Source organism: Oryzias latipes, chromosome 11, assembly GCF_053564925.1.
Source record: "Oryzias latipes strain Hd-rR chromosome 11, Olatipes_Hd-rR_3.1".
Taxonomy (NCBI): domain Eukaryota; kingdom Metazoa; phylum Chordata; class Actinopteri; order Beloniformes; family Adrianichthyidae; genus Oryzias; species Oryzias latipes.
The window spans coordinates 3738496-3755757 of NC_136247.1; the positions used below are offsets into that span (position 1 = coordinate 3738496).

The 17262-nt window shown below is 39.5% G+C and overlaps 2 long non-coding RNA genes across 4 annotated transcripts; one reads left to right on the forward strand and one right to left on the reverse strand.

Annotated features, from left to right (window-relative positions):
* Window positions 1-5314: 5314 nt before the first annotated feature.
* LOC144995109 (uncharacterized) lies at window positions 5315-13229 on the reverse strand. Of its 2 annotated transcripts, none has more exons than XR_013658748.1 (6): window positions 11008-13229; window positions 7894-10618; window positions 7532-7617; window positions 7079-7190; window positions 6709-6970; window positions 5315-5751 (listed from the first exon to the last, which is right to left on the reverse strand). It is a non-coding gene; the product is annotated as an uncharacterized LOC144995109 (long non-coding RNA). The 2 variants fall into 2 exon arrangements; XR_013658749.1 differs by having other exon boundaries at window positions 7894-7976; window positions 12129-13224.
* Window positions 13230-13944: 715 nt separating this feature from the next.
* On the forward strand, window positions 13945-17074 carry LOC144995567 (uncharacterized). Of its 2 annotated transcripts, none has more exons than XR_013659120.1 (2): window positions 13945-14398; window positions 14627-17074. It is a non-coding gene; the product is annotated as an uncharacterized LOC144995567 (long non-coding RNA). The 2 variants fall into 2 exon arrangements; XR_013659121.1 differs by having other exon boundaries at window positions 13945-14266.
* Window positions 17075-17262: the final 188 nt, after the last annotated feature.

Below are 17262 nucleotides of genomic sequence, written 5' to 3' on the forward strand. Positions count from 1 at the left end.
TTTTTCACAAATAAAAGCTGAGCAGAAAAAAAGATCCTGCTTCTTTGAATGCAAACCCACCAGTTAGAATGATTTCAGCATTTTGGTTCATTTGCACATGACTTTTGTTGGCTTTGCATTATTTGCTCCACATTCATTCAGCTTTGGTTCAAACGGGGAGGAGTTTGATAAACTCCATGTGGTGCAGTGACCAACAGTTGGCCTCATAAACAACATTTCATGTCAACCTTCAGAAACACCTTTACCTGGCCTTTACTCTGAGCTTCAGGGACGTCCTATTTGCATAATCTCACCCACTGTTGAACTAACTCTTTGCTAAAGTCACGTGAGGCTTAGAATAAAGCCATGAAGAAAAGACTGAAAAGTCTTTGACCTCAGTCCCATTTCTGATCTAGTTTCTACGGCAAAAATCTAAAAACCTGTTGTTTTTTGGACATATTTTCTGCAGAGCAGCAGGAGTTCATTCTGAGTTGTTGGCAGGACTGTTGGTGTCATAAAACCATCATAAAACTGCAGCAGTGGTGGAGTGGTAGGGCGGTCGACCCATGATCGTAAGGTTGCAGGTTCAATTCCCGCCTTGCACGCCCATGAGTCAAAGTGTCCTTGGGCAAGACACTGAACCCCACCTTGCCTCTGGTGGAAGTTTGGTGCCAGTGTTTGGCAGCAGAGCGGCCACCAGTGTGTGAATGTGACTGTAGAAGCGCTTCCTTGTAGGTAGAAAAGCGCTATATAAGTACACCAGTTACCATTTTTTTCTTCTACTCCTGATTCACAAATACTTGAATAAAGACATACTCAGCAGTGTAACTTTATCCAAATATATCATCAGAAAAATGCCATAAGAACATAGTAGAAACACCAAAATCATCATTTTCATCAGAGTGGGTCAGTCTGCCAAATAAAAACCGTTCCAGACCATTCACAGATAAGAATTTACTCACTTTCCTGCCATAAACTGTTAACAGGCTTGGATGTTTATGGACTTATGAATAATTTGTTAATTTCAGTCATAATTTAGTGTCATTGGAAGTCAGGTTCTCTGTGACTCTCCTGGTGGGCTACCATCCCGCTTGTTCGTCAGCAAAACCCAATTCAGTAAATCCTGATTAGCTAGATTGAATCAGACCAGGTTGTCATTAACTGAAGACACCTGATCCAAGTGAGCAGCGAGTACTGAAGAAGGGTTTGAAGCATTTCTGAGTATTCCTCTAAAAACCTCTACTCTGGCAACGAGCCCCTTCCAACTGAGTGGGTTCTCATGAGCTGACGTGGACCAGTGATATTTCTGCCACCACGTTGCACACAAAACTTTCTAAATTGAACACACAACTTTCTATGTTTTTTGCTCAAAAATTATTATTTTTGCTTTCAAAAACGTTTTTTGTGTTTGCAAAACACATTTTTTCGCGTGCGTTGGTCAAATCTCGCTTTTGTCCTATCTTTGATTTTGCTGACTACTTTGAGTTCGACTTAGCGTGATATGACTGCCACTGACATCGCCAAAAAGAAATTCGCATGCATTGTGTGTCATCTCACTTTTTTCCTATCTTTGCTGAGTTGAGTTTCGGTTTGACGTGACAAGCTGCCATCAAACAGCTGCTGATTGGTCCAGATTCTAACCAATCAAATCGCCAAATGAATCTAACATGGTGTCTGCCGCCGAGGCTCAGAGGCTGAACCAGCTCGTTTTACCCTCATTTTTGGATTTTTGGATGAAGACGTTTTCATTTTTTTAAATATAATTTTTACAATAATTCATACTTTCTGTTTTTTTAGCATTAGTTCATTTTTATTAAGTCAGATTTTTGAATTTATGGCTGAGGATCTCCTGAAACTGTCATGTTTATCTGCTGACATTAAATCAACAGGCCTGTGTGTGATCTGTGAATCCTGCAAAGCAAAATATTAGTGAAAAGTGTGATTTTCTTTAAGGTCTGTTAAAACAAAACAATAAAAGATTTAAAGCACATATTATTTAATGCTGCACACGTGTTTGGGATCAGATTAACAGCAATAATAAGCAGAAGAATGATGGCTCACCACAGTAAACTCAATGTATATAACACAGAAAAGGCATTTTTTGAATTTTATTATCATTTATGTTTTAGAACTTGTGAGCATTTGTCCAAAGTTAAAAAATATTAGTCATAAAAAATGCTATTTTCTCTTAATATTTCAACCATTTTTGACTAAAATAAAACAGTAGTTCAGATACAAATCTTAAAAAGTGTTGCTTCCCTGCTGGACGGAGTCAGAGCTCGGACGTTTTTTTCTGCTACAAACATTTTAGACACGTTCATCACTGACAGTTTCAACTGACATGAATAAAGACTAAACTCTGTTTGGTTTTAGCTGCTTTGCTGCTCTTTCTGGGTTTTACTCTGAGAGAAATGTATGAAGGTAAAAATGTGTCAAAAAGAACGCACTTGTAGATTAGATTTGAGATCTTGTAATATAGAATGAGAATACTTGTGCATCAAAAATCTGCATCTGTGTGTAAAACTCTTCTGCTGTGAACTGACAAATTTCCAATTGCATGTGTTCATTTAGAGTTACAACTTCAAATCTGTGATTACAACTGCTCAAATGTGCTTCTGCGTGTGCTCGAATCTGCTGCTGCAAATCACAAGTGCGCTACAACTGCGCTCTGAATTCTGACACATTCCTTGCGAAAAACTTGTGTCAAAAGTGATCTGTGTCCGAAAATGGGACTAGGGGGGGAGGGAGGGTAAGAGGAGGCGGAGTCAACCAATCAGAGTGCAGGATTCAGAGAACTTGGTAAAGTTAGAAAGGACTTCACAGATTCGGACTTCCTGCTTCAATAACTCTTCTGATAAAGGTTCAAATGTGGCAGCAACAGTCTCTCAATCATTTTATATTAACACAGAGAGTGAACTAAAAATGCATTTCTAAAGAAAAACTTAGTTTTTTTTCTGCATTTTAATTAGAAATGATCTCTTCGTGCTTTAAATGCAGACATGCAGCAAGACGGCTGCGAACGGACCGTCAGCAGGAAGATCCTCTTTGTTGTAGCAGGACAACATGGCCAGGGCTATTGAGCAGCTTTATTATAAATCATATGGATTAAAATTTGAAAGAAAAAATATATTAGATAAGATGAACGCGTTTTCCGCGACGTTCCAGGTGACGGCACGGGGGGTGGCGGACTCAGCCCGCTGAGCGACGGCTGGGTATGCGCGAGCGACAGGCGTGCTCAGCGGGATCCTCGCTTCTTCTTTCCTTCGCGGATCTCGGCGTCTGGCCGCGGTGTCACTGGGTACGCGACCAGCCGTCGCTCAGCGGGCTGAGTCCGCCACAGCCGCGCTTCGCCGTGCCGTCGCCTGGAACGTCGCGGAGAAAGCGTTTATCTAATATATTTTTTTTCAAATGTTTATCCATATGATTTATAATAAAGCTGCTCAGCTTTATTATAAATCATATGGATTAAAATTTGAAAGAAAAAATATATTAGATAAGATGAACGCCTTTTCCGCGACGTTCCAGGTGACGGCACGGGGGGTGGCGGACTCAGCCCGCTGAGCGACGGCTGGGTATGCGCGAGCGACAGGCGTGCTCAGCGGGATCCTCGCTTCTTCTTTCCTTCGCGGATCTCGGCGTCTGGCCGCGGTGTCACTGGGTACGCGACCAGCCGTCGCTCAGCGGGCTGAGTCCGCCACAGCCGCGCTTCGCCGTGCCGTCGCCTGGAACGTCGCGGAGAAAGCGTTTATCTAATATATTTTTTTTCAAATGTTTATCCATATGATTTATAATAAAGCTGCTCAATAGCCCTGGCCATGTTGTCCTGCTACAACAAAGAGGATCTTCCTGCTGACGGTCCGTTCGCAGCCGTCTCGCTGCATGTCTGCATTTAAAGCACGAAGAGATCATTTCTAATTAAAATGCAGAAAAAACAGAAAAAAAACTAAGTTCTTCTTTAGAAATGCATTTTTAGTTCACTCTCTGTGTTCATACAAAATGATTGAGAGACTGTTGCTGTCACATTTGAACCTTTATCAGAAGAGTTATTGAAGCAGGAAGTCTGAATCTGTGAAGTCCTTTCTAACTTTACCAAGTTCTCTGAATCTTGCACTCTGATGGGTTGACTCCGCCTCCTCGTACCCTCCCTCCCCCCCTAGTCCCATTTTCTATGGAGTTATTTCAGTCTCAATAATCAGAAATGCACACAACCGGTTTCACAAATACACACGCTCCGATTCACAAATGTCATTTTATGCAAACGTGAAAAATAAATTCGGAAATACACACCCTGTGTTTCACAAACACACACATTGTGTTTCACACATGCACACTAAATGTTTTACAAATGCACAATGAGTGTTTCTCACAAATGTGCACACTGTTTTTCACAAAAACATTTTAGAAATTCACAATAAATATATCAGAAATGCACAGTAAGTGCTTCACAAACGTGATTTTTAGGTACACATGTGATGTGAACTCACAGATCATTCGAATTGCAGAATGTGCATTCAAAATCCCGTTCTCGTTTGTGAATCTCCCCGTGTGTGTGAGATTTTTCTACGGTGAATATTGAGACTCATCTGACGGAGCGGGTCGACTAATCTCACCATTGGCTAGTGAATCTGTCAATCAAACTCATCGGCAAAGCAGGCGGGTTCGCTTTTAGCCAATCGTATGGCCCCTTACACTTTCTCTACGCTTTCTGCAGGTGGCAAAAGCCCCGCCCATATTTGATTCTGTACCAGTCGGTCGTTAGCGTGTTAGCCCTAGCATGGCTTGTCGGTTTATTGCCTTCGGTTGTCAAAAATGACTGGCTTGTGCAACTTTTCAGTGGACCTGGAAGCAAGGCAACAGTGGTTGAATGCAGTTGACATTGAATCGAACTCTGTACTGGTCATGAGATTTACAATGAACGTTTCACTCGGGATCGTTTGTACGTTATTCTCTTAGCTTTCATGCTAGCGTCATTTCAACACTCAGACACGGTTTGGATCATATGAAGGTGGAGGAGAAAAATCTGCAACTTCCACAGAAGGTTTTGTGGAGAAACTGGCATCACTTTGCTCCGTACCACGCAGTGGGACTACATTACCTCAAGTTCATCTCACTGTCAATCACAGATACCCAATACACCCCCCCTGCTCAGCCCGAAGTCACTTTGCTGGACCTTAATTTTACTTTTTTAATAACTCAAATGTCATTGATTTTATATTGTAACCATATACATATACACCTCTTGGCCAGGTCACCCTTGCAAAAAAGATCCTCATCTCTCTGGGTTTTATAGCTGGTTAAATACTACACAACAAAAGATGGTCATAGAACAACAAAGTGCAAACATTCACCCTTTATTGCAGAGTAAAATTCAGAGAAAACATGGACAGATTAAAACATCAAAATTTAAGCAAATGTGGGATCTCTACTGATTTGAATTTTATTTAAACTGGAACTAATTTTCATAACTTCCTTACATACAATGAAGTCCCTTGAACAATACAGCAGTATTGATTTGAACTCTGTCTTGCTCCCCTCAGTCTCTCTTCTTCTGTATGTAATTATGTGGCCTAAATTAAGTTCTAAACAAACGGGACAGTAAAGATGTAATTCCACTCCCAAACGGTCTGAATTAAACAATGGGTTGATGTCGTCTTGCAGTTCTAACATTTGTGGACCCAAAAGAGGACTGTCCCATACCGGGACATTGATCCCAGGATGAGGTTCAGTCATGGATCCACTCTCCTCCCATTCAATCTCTGGAACCAGCATACCCTGACAAAAAAAAGAAAAAAAAAGAAAAACTGTTTATGAACAGCACTGTTTTTTTTTTGTGTTTTAGATTATGTAGGAACAGACACCCACTAATAATAACTTATATTGTTGCTGGCAGGCAGACCTCATATCTCCATAACTGATTATAATTTGCAAATAAGTGATCCTTAACAAAGTAGTGACATTAGTACATATGATGGCTCATAATGCCATGCATTGTGATGCATTTTGAACTTGCAGATGTGCTATTCTTCCTACAAACAAACAATTTAGGGAAATTGTTTGCACCACACAACAATAATACTTTTCATTCATTTTTGATGAAAATTCCTTGTAGTCATTATGATTTCATCATACTGTTCTTGATACTTTCCACTTTAGTCGAACTGCACACAAATCAGTTGTCCAGTACAGTGAGATTAAATAAAGCAGTGTTTTTCAACCAGTGTGTGTGCCGCGGCACAATAGTGTGCCGTGGGAGATGGTCAAGTGTGCCGTGGGGAATTGCCCTACTTCACTGATCTAAAACCATTTCCCATCTCCAGGAAATCAGCTCTTTGTTCATTCAAACAGGCCCTGATAAAACACTGAGTAGTTAAGAATATGAGAGATCTTAAAATGACTTTTTCTTTGTGTTTATTTAATTCTATAAAATACATTTTGATAAGGTTGACGGTACCGCGATTTAGCTGCAGCTATAACCGTGTAAGGAAAAGTCGCGCCCCTTTAACTGTCTCCGCCAATCATTCTTGAAGGCTTAATCACATGTCATCAGTCTGACCAATCAGAAGTGGTTTAAGTCTTCACTTCCTTGTTCTTAATTCTGCTGGTAAAGTCTCTCAGTTCTAACAAAAAATACCAGCTAAAGCTCGTCTTTAGCGGTGTAACTTTCCACACTTTCCTCAGACCGTGGAACAAATGAACAAAGGTTGAAAAACACTGAAATAAAGCACTTACCCGGGGATCAGAAACAGGGTTCTGGGTCAAGCCCAACTGCCACAGCTGATTTGGTGTCATGCTTTGCTCCGTCCTGATTGGATGGCTGTCCCACGCGTCACTAAACACATCCAAACTGGCCTGAATGCGTGGTAGGAAAATATAGTGGCAGCAGAATACGTGATGTTACTGATATTGAGCAAGTCTTGGTCCTCAGGAGTGCAGGATGTTGTAGTATAAACCAGTAACAGTCATGAAGACATCACACCAGAGGGGCTCAATCCTGTATTTGGAAAAAAGCAAAAAGAAATATTATATTGTCAGATTTATTTTTAATACATCATTCACTTTTATGTATATATTAAAGCGTCTAAAACTAGGTTCAACTCACCGTTGATTGTGTGTACACTTTTGCTGCAATGAAGCTGTTTGTGTCAGTTCTACGTACTGTGAGCATTTACTTGGCTATGCCCACGTTTTCTCCTCCGTGATCTCCTCTAACCCTGACAATAACATGAAAATCATGTCTCAAACACATAATTACAAAAACATCGCCAATACGGTACACATCAATTTAAAATGTAATGTTCTTATGTATGATGCCAATAAGTAGAATTTCTAGGTTAGATAAATTGCAGGAGTGGGTTACATTTTCTCTGGGGGAAAAATTGAGGTGAGAGAGACTGTTAAGGGGGGGTAAAATGTTATTCATGAGGGGAAAGTTTTAGAGTTGCCTTTGTTTTCAGAGTAGTCTAAAAAAGTTATTTTATTTTTGTACAAATAACCAAGTGCTTATACTGCCTGATATGTGAATGAAATATTTCTTTATGAATAACATGAATACCTCAGAGGAAAGCCATAAACGTTCACAGCGTCACTGAAGAAGGCCAAGTCTGCACAGTTGTTCTCTGCTATCTTCAGGTACAAGATCTATGGAATACAAGTACAAAAACTTTCAACTGACAGATATTTACAGGGGCAAAAATGCTAAATTCCCAATTGACAGGTAAAACAGTAATACAATAAGATGATAAAATATGAAATAGAAGGGTATTTAATAATCCCTGAGGACATTTTTTAAAAATGGCCATCTTAAAAAAACACATAAACACACATGCATTACAAATAGAAATATCACAAAATAAAAAGATTGATAAAAAAAGGTAAATAATTGGAAAATCAGTGGGTAAAATTAAAAGAAATTACTTGTAAGATGCCCTGCCAGAGAGTTGCATTGCCTGATGTCAGGAGGAACAAAAGATTGTCACGCTGTCACGCTTCAGTAATTCCTGGAGAATAAATAAAAACACGACAAACATGGATTAGATCATTTAGCTGTCTGAGATTAAATTACATCATTTTCAAATATTTGAAAGGGGAATTTTTTTAAAACACTCTTGCTATGATAACTTGAGCTTGTAGTAAAGAACACCTTTAAAAAAAATCAGAGACAAGACACTGATCACAGGAAGCCTGTGTGTAATATTTACAGTAACTTCTACTCAAATCACTGTTGACAGCATATTTCTCCCATCCACCCTTTCTGTGACTACTTATCGACTACAAAACAGCCTAAAAACATAATGTTTGGGATTCTTGTCATTTCTTCATTGGAAGTAAAGATACGGGGAATTTAGTTGCTGTCACTCTGACACAATCTCACAGGGCTTTTCAGCACAATACGGGTTCTAACGTTAGAAACTTAAGTTAATGAGGCTTCTTTCATTCAAGCGTGGATTCACGTCTGTTATATTTAAAAAATGCCGTTTTCATGAATGTCATATGAATTAACTTTGTTGCACAATCCACCCCATCTTAAAGTCTGGGTTGTGAAAAGACTGTGTCTAACTTTAACCCGGATCGCGTTTACATAAAGGCAGCACACGGAACAGCTAACTAGTTAGCATAGCATAGCATCAGTGTTTAAACAAATCCCCTACTGTGTCCGAATTACTGCCCTAACCCCTATATAGTGCACTATATAGTGCGGTCGCCATTTTGTAGTGCTGTCCGAATCTACAGTTCAAAAATCATGTGCACTAGAAATTTCCCAGAATTCTCTACGAAAAACCAGTGTGGATCGATGCTCACTCGATCGGCGAATATTGCCCAGAATGCACTGCGTTCATACCAGAATGCATTGCGTGTGACCCACAATACACTGCGTTTGAATTATTCGAAGATGGCGGACGGTTGCGCTAGAAAGAGGACTTAAAAATGTAAGTATATTTAAAAGTATCTTGTATATGTTGTAAAATATATTTGTAAATACGTAAGATGAAGTGTTTAATATGTTATATTCCTCAATCGACAACCTACATTGTTTTGAAGCTCATCAATTTCGGTAATGCTAAAGCTAACGCTAGCGCGAATTAGCATTGAAGGCTAAAAACAAACGCTGTTGATAGTACATCAAAAAGCAGTGAGTTCTAACCGTAGTCATAAGTTAACACATTTTTAAAATGTGTTTATATGTAGGGACAGACGAGGATGAGGAAAATTTGATCCATCTGTGGATGGAGAAAGATAGCCTGTTTGTTATCAGGCAAGCTCGTGCCGGATGGGAGTGAGAGACACTTAATCAGATTTGTATTTATTTATCATTAAACTGTAATCGTTGTCATGTTGGGGTAAAGGTTGTTGTTGAAAGAGGAGAGGAGGAAAGAGCACGAAGGGACAAAGAGTGACAGGAGAGTCTGTTAAGGTTACCTGAGTTTAAAATATTGTTCACAAAATGTAACGTCGTCGTTGTTTTTGCAATTTGTTTAATAAATGCATGAACAAAAATGAATTATTTACATGTATTATTTAAATCTGAGATATTTTTAACAATCTCAAAATATAAATATAAAATGTACATATTTACATTTTTGTTTTATATGTTAACATTTATACATCTTAACAATAATCCTGGTCTTCTAGAGTCATGTGTGTCACAGTTGGAGCTGAAAGGAATGCAGAGATCTGTCCTCGCAGACGGACGCCACTTTACCCGTCCTATGGTTCCTGCTGTGGCTCAACATCTGTGGCTCCCAGCAGTCCCCTTCTCTGATGCACAGATTGTGCAGAACTGAACCTTTGCAATGATTTTCATTGCAAAGGTTGGTTTTACTTCCAGTGCTCCCAGAAATATTGCTCTCCTCCTCATCTTCATAATGCCAAATGCTCTCTCCACCACAGAGCGTGCCTTGGCGTGGTGCTGGTTGTAACGGGCCTGAACCGCATTCCTCATGGGTTCCCTGTTGGGTGTCAGCAGCGTGATGGGATGAGCAATGCAGGGATACCCACCATCACCCAAAAGGATCTTTCAGGTGGGTAATGTTTGATTTACATAAATTGGGCTTTTACGTAGAACCTGTGAACTGTGGACTGATCCTTGATTCCCAACAAAAATCTCTCTAAATTTGGCATTAGAGTCACATACAGCCTGCAGTTGAATGGAATAAAAAAGCTTCCTGTTAAAATAACAAGCTGCACTTTCTTTTAGGGCCTTTATTCTTCAGTGGCAGCCATCAATGCTCCCCACGACCTTTTGGAAGGTGAAAGAACAAGCAAGCTGCTATAAAACCAGAGTTGACTAATGGCAGTTCATTCCCACTGGATGCTGGGTGACCCTGCTCATCAGCTGGAGGATGCGGTCTGCCGTCCTGTACACACTGTCGCTCACAGTGGACCGTGGCATGTCAAAGGCCCTGGCTACCACACTGTATGATGTGCCACATGCCAGCCAGAAAAGAAACACCAGGACCTCAGTCTCCTGTGCCCCCCCGGAGTGTGAGGAACCCGAAGCTGCTCCACCAGATGCTCAATGGTCCTGCGGGTCAACCGATCTGCGGGTCTGCCGGTCTGGTTTTGTGTCGGACTGACCGTCAGCGTGAAGGGCCACGACAGACACCTTTATGTTGGCAAAGCAGTAGAGACGTGGAAGACCCTGTAAAATAGAAAAATAATTATTTCATTGAGAAAATTAAATATGATTTTTTTGAATGTTTCATTTTATTCTGATGTCTTACATTTTAGTTTATGACGTATTTATAAATGCTGGAAAATCTCGTGTTTTTTTTTGGCTGGGTTTTTGGATTTTTTATATAAATATTTAAAAATTAAAGTATTTTTGTTTAAAACAAGTGATATGGTTTGACTCTGAATAAAAAATACTAAACTTTGATCTCACAAGTGTTTCATGTAGTTAGACTATACAGTTCATAGTCCAGTGTTGAAAAAGAATGTTAAAGTCTTACCCAGCAGACTGTAACCTTGAGCACAATTAGTAACAAATGCTTAAATTGAACTATTAAAAAAACTTTATGTTTAACTCACAAGTTGTTCATGTCTGGCCAGGGCATCCAGAGGAAATCTGAGACGTCTGCTTCTCCTTGCCGTCCTGTGATGGTGCATATCTGCTCGTTTTTGGTTTAATCCCATGAAAAACGGTTGAATTATTGCCAGGAACACGGACAGATTCATATATAAAGCTATTTTCAGTAAGGTAGAAGAGAAAACTACAGAAAAAAAATGCCTCCTGGCAAGAGCCCGTAAATCGTTCAGCGGCACAAAAATAAATATTGCCATGGAGTAATAACATGGGGGTTTATTTATCAACAAATACATAAAATCACCAATTTGTTTGTAATTTTATTATTTATAAATCAGCCACATTTTCCATGATCAGAACACAGCATATTCATAAATAGTCTTCATAAAATGTTCATATTTATTATATTTTTAATTTGACAAATGGGTGTCATTCTCCGCGTTAAATAGAAGTAGTTCCCCTCCAGACCAGGTGGTGGCGGTAATGCGCCACTTTGTTTCCGTGCCAAGCGCCATTTAAAAACACCCGAAAGAGAAAACTAGTGAGCACGGGTGTCCGAATTGCTTTGAAAATTCAGAGAACTATATAGAGAACTATATAGTGCCGCACTATATAGGGTTTTAGTAGTTAGGGGGGTAATTCGGACACAGCCCCCGTCTCTAAATCAATACTTTTTATTAAACTTTCTGTGCTGCTGTAAATCCGGCATGCTTTTCCCCTTAGTTCTATCTGAATCATGGTAGAACCTACAGATCATTGGCTACAGGCGCTAGCTTGAACCGAACCGGCTTGAAGTTCACTCACAAAGGCAGACACAACTTGAGTCGAAAGCCGGCTAGTTTCGAGGCCCCTGGTTGGTTGTAGTTACTCGTGTTGTGTGAAGAGCTGGTAAAACTTGACAAAACCATAAGTCCTCCCCCGCTTTAAAACCATTAAAAAAATATGACCGCACAGGCAAAGCAAAGCTAAGCTAATTAGCGGTGGGGGTACTCTGCAAACGACTCGGCTGAAATGTTTATAAAGCATTCACACATGTCACTTGGCTAAGGAGAACGCTTCAACTTAGTATTCAATAACATTACAGGACGTACAACGAAGGAATGATCAAAAAAAATGCATTACTTACGGGCTGAGACTGATCCCGTTCGGAAGACCTCTCCGCCATGTTTGCCGCCCGCGTCCTTTCAACTGCTGTGCTGAACAGCTCCCTCCCTCGTCAGTTGAGAGTGAAGAGTGTAAGGGGCCATTCGATTGGCTAAAAGCGAACCCGCCTGCTTTGCCGATGAGTTTGATTGACAGATTCACTAGCCAATGGTGAGATTAGTTGACCCGCTCCGTCAGATGAGTCTCAATATTCACCGTAGAAAAATCTCTCACACACACGGGGAGATTCACAAACGAGAACGGGATTTTGAATGCACATTCTGCAATTCGAATGATCTGTGAGTTCACATCACATGTGTAACTAAAAATCATGTTTGTGAAGCACCTACTGTGCATTTCTGATACATTTATTGTGAATGTCTAAAATGTTTTTGTGAAAAACAGTGTGCACATTTGTGAGAAACACTTATTGTGCATTTGTAAAACATTTAGTGTGCATGTGTGAAACACAATCTGTGTGTTTGTGAAACACAGGGTGTGTATTTCCGAATTTATTTTTCACGTTTGCATAGAATGACATTTGTGAATCGGAGCGTGTGTATTTGTGAAACCGGTTGTGTGCATTTCTGATTATTGAGACTGAAATAACTCCATAATTTTCGGACACAGATCACTTTTGACACAAGTTTTTCGCAAGGAATGTGTCAGAATTCAGAGCGCAGTTGTAGCGCACTTGTGATTTGCACCAGCAGATTCGAGCACACGCAGAAGCACATTTGAGCAGTTGTAATCACAGATTTGAAGTTGTAACTCTAAATGAACACATGCAAATGGAAATTTGTCAGTTCACAGCAGAAGAGTTTTACACACAGATGCAGATTTTTGATGCACAAGTATTCTCATTCTATATTACAAGATCTCAAATCAAATCTATAAGTGCGTTCTTTTTGACACATTTTTACCTTCATAGAAACGGGCCAGAATCGTTGAAAACGGCAGAACCCTGTACGAACAGAACGGACACAAAGTCTAAAGTCCATGTCTGCCTCGGCGTACCCAGTGTTGCCAGATAGAGTCAGTTTTCCAGGCCAAAAGTCATCTGAAAACCGCCAGACTCAGCCAAAAACCGCCCAACGGGGGGGGGGGGGGGGGGGGGGGGGGGTCACGTGACAAGTTTTTTTGTGTGTATGTGTGTGTGTATATATATATATATATATATGTGTATATATATATATATATATGTATATATATATATATATATATATATATATATATATATATATATATATATATATATATATATATATATATATATATATATATATAATGAGTAAAGTATTGAATATTTCTTCAGTGGACCGCCTTCTTCCATTAATTTTCTTAACCCGCTCTATCCCTGCTATATCCTTCGTGCGGCGTTTTCATCTTTGTGCTGTGCTGGAGCGGGGGAGGGGCTTTGGCTTCAAACTGTCAGAGATGCAAACACGGGCGTCAGATTAAGACGCAGCTTTCACTGCGGAAGTTGAAGCAGAGATTTTCTCTGGGATGATTTTATGAACTCAAACATGGAAACATGATTACCAAATAGAACTCTTCAAAATAAACTTGATCTCTCCACATTCTCTGTGTCTACCATGCATTGATGTAAACAGATATCGCTACATGCAGCGATCAGACCATAACTGTAGCTCCGCCCACACGCGGCCGCGGTATCATCCTTTAAAGAACACAATTTCTAAGAGGAGGGACGTTGCACCCCCCAACAGGTTCTAATGACAGAGCCCATTATCGTCTCTGCCTGGTGCGTACACGGAGCTTCAGTACATAAGACTCCAACAGGCACACAGCCTAACGTAGTCCGTTATTATATATTCATGAGGGGAAAAACCCGCCGAACTCCCCTTAAAACCGCCCAAAGTATGCATACCCGCCCAAAGCCATTTTTACCCGCAAATTTAGAACCAAAACCGCCCAATTGGGCGGAAAAGCACCCAATCTGGCAACACTGGGCGTACCGTCAATATGAGACAGAAACACTTGATTGGTTAGAATCTGGACCAATCAGCAGCTGTTTGATGGCAGCTTGGTCACGTCCAATGAGTTATATCACTAGAGGAGACATCACGTGATTCCTCATGGGAGGAGAGCACCGCCATCTTGGTGAGGTCAACTTACTGCTGCAGTGAATGCATGTGAACACATTTTTTGCATAATACCAGTTCATTGTTTGGGTTTCAACTGCCAAAATCAGAGAAATGAGTCCATGAAGGAGGAAGGTATATCATTTCACAGGTAAGTATTTTAATTCTTTTCTTTTAATGCTGCAGGGGCTTCATTAATCATACACATGTTGACATGCATGATGCTGCAGGGCTGTTATCAACATGCTGCATGATGTACGGATAATTTTCTGTCGACAAATGTACATTTTATTTTGCTAAACGTGTATACAGCATACTAGGCTATTATAGTAATATAGATTTATACATTTCTGACTCAGTGCCTGAACTTTTCTTGCAGGTTTCCAAAGGATTCAGACTTAAGGAAAAAGTGGATCTTAGCAATAAAAAGAGCTAACCCAGATGGATCACTGTGGTACCAACTAGCAATACAGTCTGGATATGTTCAGAACATTTTGTGGAAACACATTTTGACAAGAGGCCAGACTGTTTGCTTGAAACCCGACACCATAACACCTGTGTTACACAAATTGATCACTCACATGAATCAGTGTAAATCTATTGTTTTTCTTTGTTGTTTTTTTTAGGATAAATCTATTGTTTACTTTTGTACTTCTTTTGAATATTTATTTTATTATTATTATTATTATTAATAGACTTATTTTTTATTGTTTATTTACTTATTATTTATGTATTGTAATTATTTATTGTTTGCATTGACTTACTATTGATTTAATATTATTATTACTATGATTATTATTATTATTAATAGACTTGTTTTTATTATTATTTATTGACTTATTATTTATTTATTGTTATTATTTATTGTTTGTATTGATTCACTATTGATTTATTATTATTTGTATATTATTGACTTATTGTTGGGTTTTTCTAAATAATTTAAATTACATGTCAAAGAGGTCTAGAACTTCTAAATGTTTAGAAATTATTTTTAAAAATTCTTTGTAAGAATTTTTTTTATTTGTAAGAACCCTGCAACAATGCATTTTCATTAAAGTTTGAGCTTTTAAGGCTGACTGTTTCTCTTCTTTAACAACAACAAATGATGTATCTATATATATATTATATATAAATATAATGTATTTACATATATTTATAAATATATATATATATAAATGTAAAAATATATATAGTATATAAAAGCTACTTAAACACCTCTAAAAGCAATAGAAATCATTGCCATGTGGGCGTCGTCGACCTCACCAAGATGGCGTCGCGCTCCGCCACCGTCGGCCAGGCTTCTAAAACGGGCGTGTCTCCTCTAGTGATATAACTCATTGGTCACGTCAAACCGAAACTTAACTCAGCAAAGATAGGAAAAAAGTGAGATGACACACAACGCATGCAAATTTCTTTTTTGCTATGTCAGTGGCAGTCATATCACGCTAAGTCGCGCTCAAAGTAGTCAGCAAAATCACAGAAAAAGACAAAAGCGAGATTTGACACAACGCACGCAAAAAACTTTAGGAAAGCAAAAAAAAAAAAATTTGAAAGCAAAAAAAATTTTGAGCAAAAGAATTAGAAAGTTTTGTGTTCAACGTGGTGGCAGAAATATCTCTCCATAAGGAACCGCCTGTCATGGTGGGGGGGTGGCCCGAGAGCCGGTTGGACCCAGACGCAGAGGCGGAGGCATGAGGATCAGGGCTAGTGGGTTTTAATACACAAAAAAACAAACAAAAAGCGCTGCAGAGCAGGATGACAAAAACCAAACGAAAACTCACTGTGGCGTGGCGAGGAACAAGGGACTTGACAGCAAGACATGAACACCAAGACTGAGTTAATGGACCAGCACAGGAGGAAGGCAGAGACGAGACTTAAATACAGACAGGGCAGACAAGACACAGGTGAAAACGATCAGGGCTGATGGGGACCAAAGGAAGTAAAACTCAAGAAACAAGACAAGACAGGACCTTACAAAATAAAACAGGAAACAGAAAACAAGACGAAAAACAAGACAGCAAACTCAAAACCATGACACCGCCCTTTCCAGAAGGAGTCTGTGCTGCAAGCCCTACCCCCAGGCTAACACAAATACCCACTTTCTAAACAGAGCTAGCGGTGATTGGCTACAATCTTTCCTATTGTATGCACATCCATCTCTGAAAAAGTTTGGATGTTTGTTTTTAGGGGAGATATGCAGACACGCTGCTGAGGCCGGTTCTAGGATGATGTCATGAAATGGGCGGCACCCACAAGGAGAGAAACGCGGAGCCTCAGAAATCAAGTCGTCATAATCGTGTGTAAAAAAAATAGCTGCAAAAATAACTAATATTTCATTAAAAATCATTCTTTAGTGTGCCAAAGGTAATATATAATAACATAAGGATATAGTTTATTATAAAAGGCTCAATAATAGAAGGATATAGGTTGTTTAACCCTTGTGCTATCCTAGGCATTTTAACATTGGCAATTGTGTCATCTTACGACGGAGTATTAGGGCCACAAAAAAAAAAAAAATAGAGCCACCAAAAAAAAAAAAAAAAGTAAAATTACGAGATTTTATCTCGTAAATTTAGGAGATAAAAACTCGTAAATTTAGGAGATAAAAACTCGTAATTTTAGGAGATTACAGTGGAAGTGAGCATGCAGAGCAGCAGGTGAACGCCGTGCAGCCGCAGAGAAGACCGACTAAACTTTGTTGAACAGGTGAGCTGAATGTTTATTGATAACGTTCCAAATGTCTGGAAGGTCATTTGTTTGATTTCCGATTCATTAAAGTTTTATTTATTGATGGTTGGTTTGCAGGATCTCTGCAGCCCGATGAAGCCGTCGTCGGTGTCCCTGCAGCTGTTTGCTTGAATCCTTTCTTCCTCCACCAAAGACAAGACTCTACGTCTTTGTGACGCTTCCGTCACACAAAAGGAGGAGCACTTTTTTTGGCATTTTCAACGTTCCAAAGCCAATATAAAACACTATTTTCATTCCTCTTTATTGTTTTATGCTGAAACGGGACAT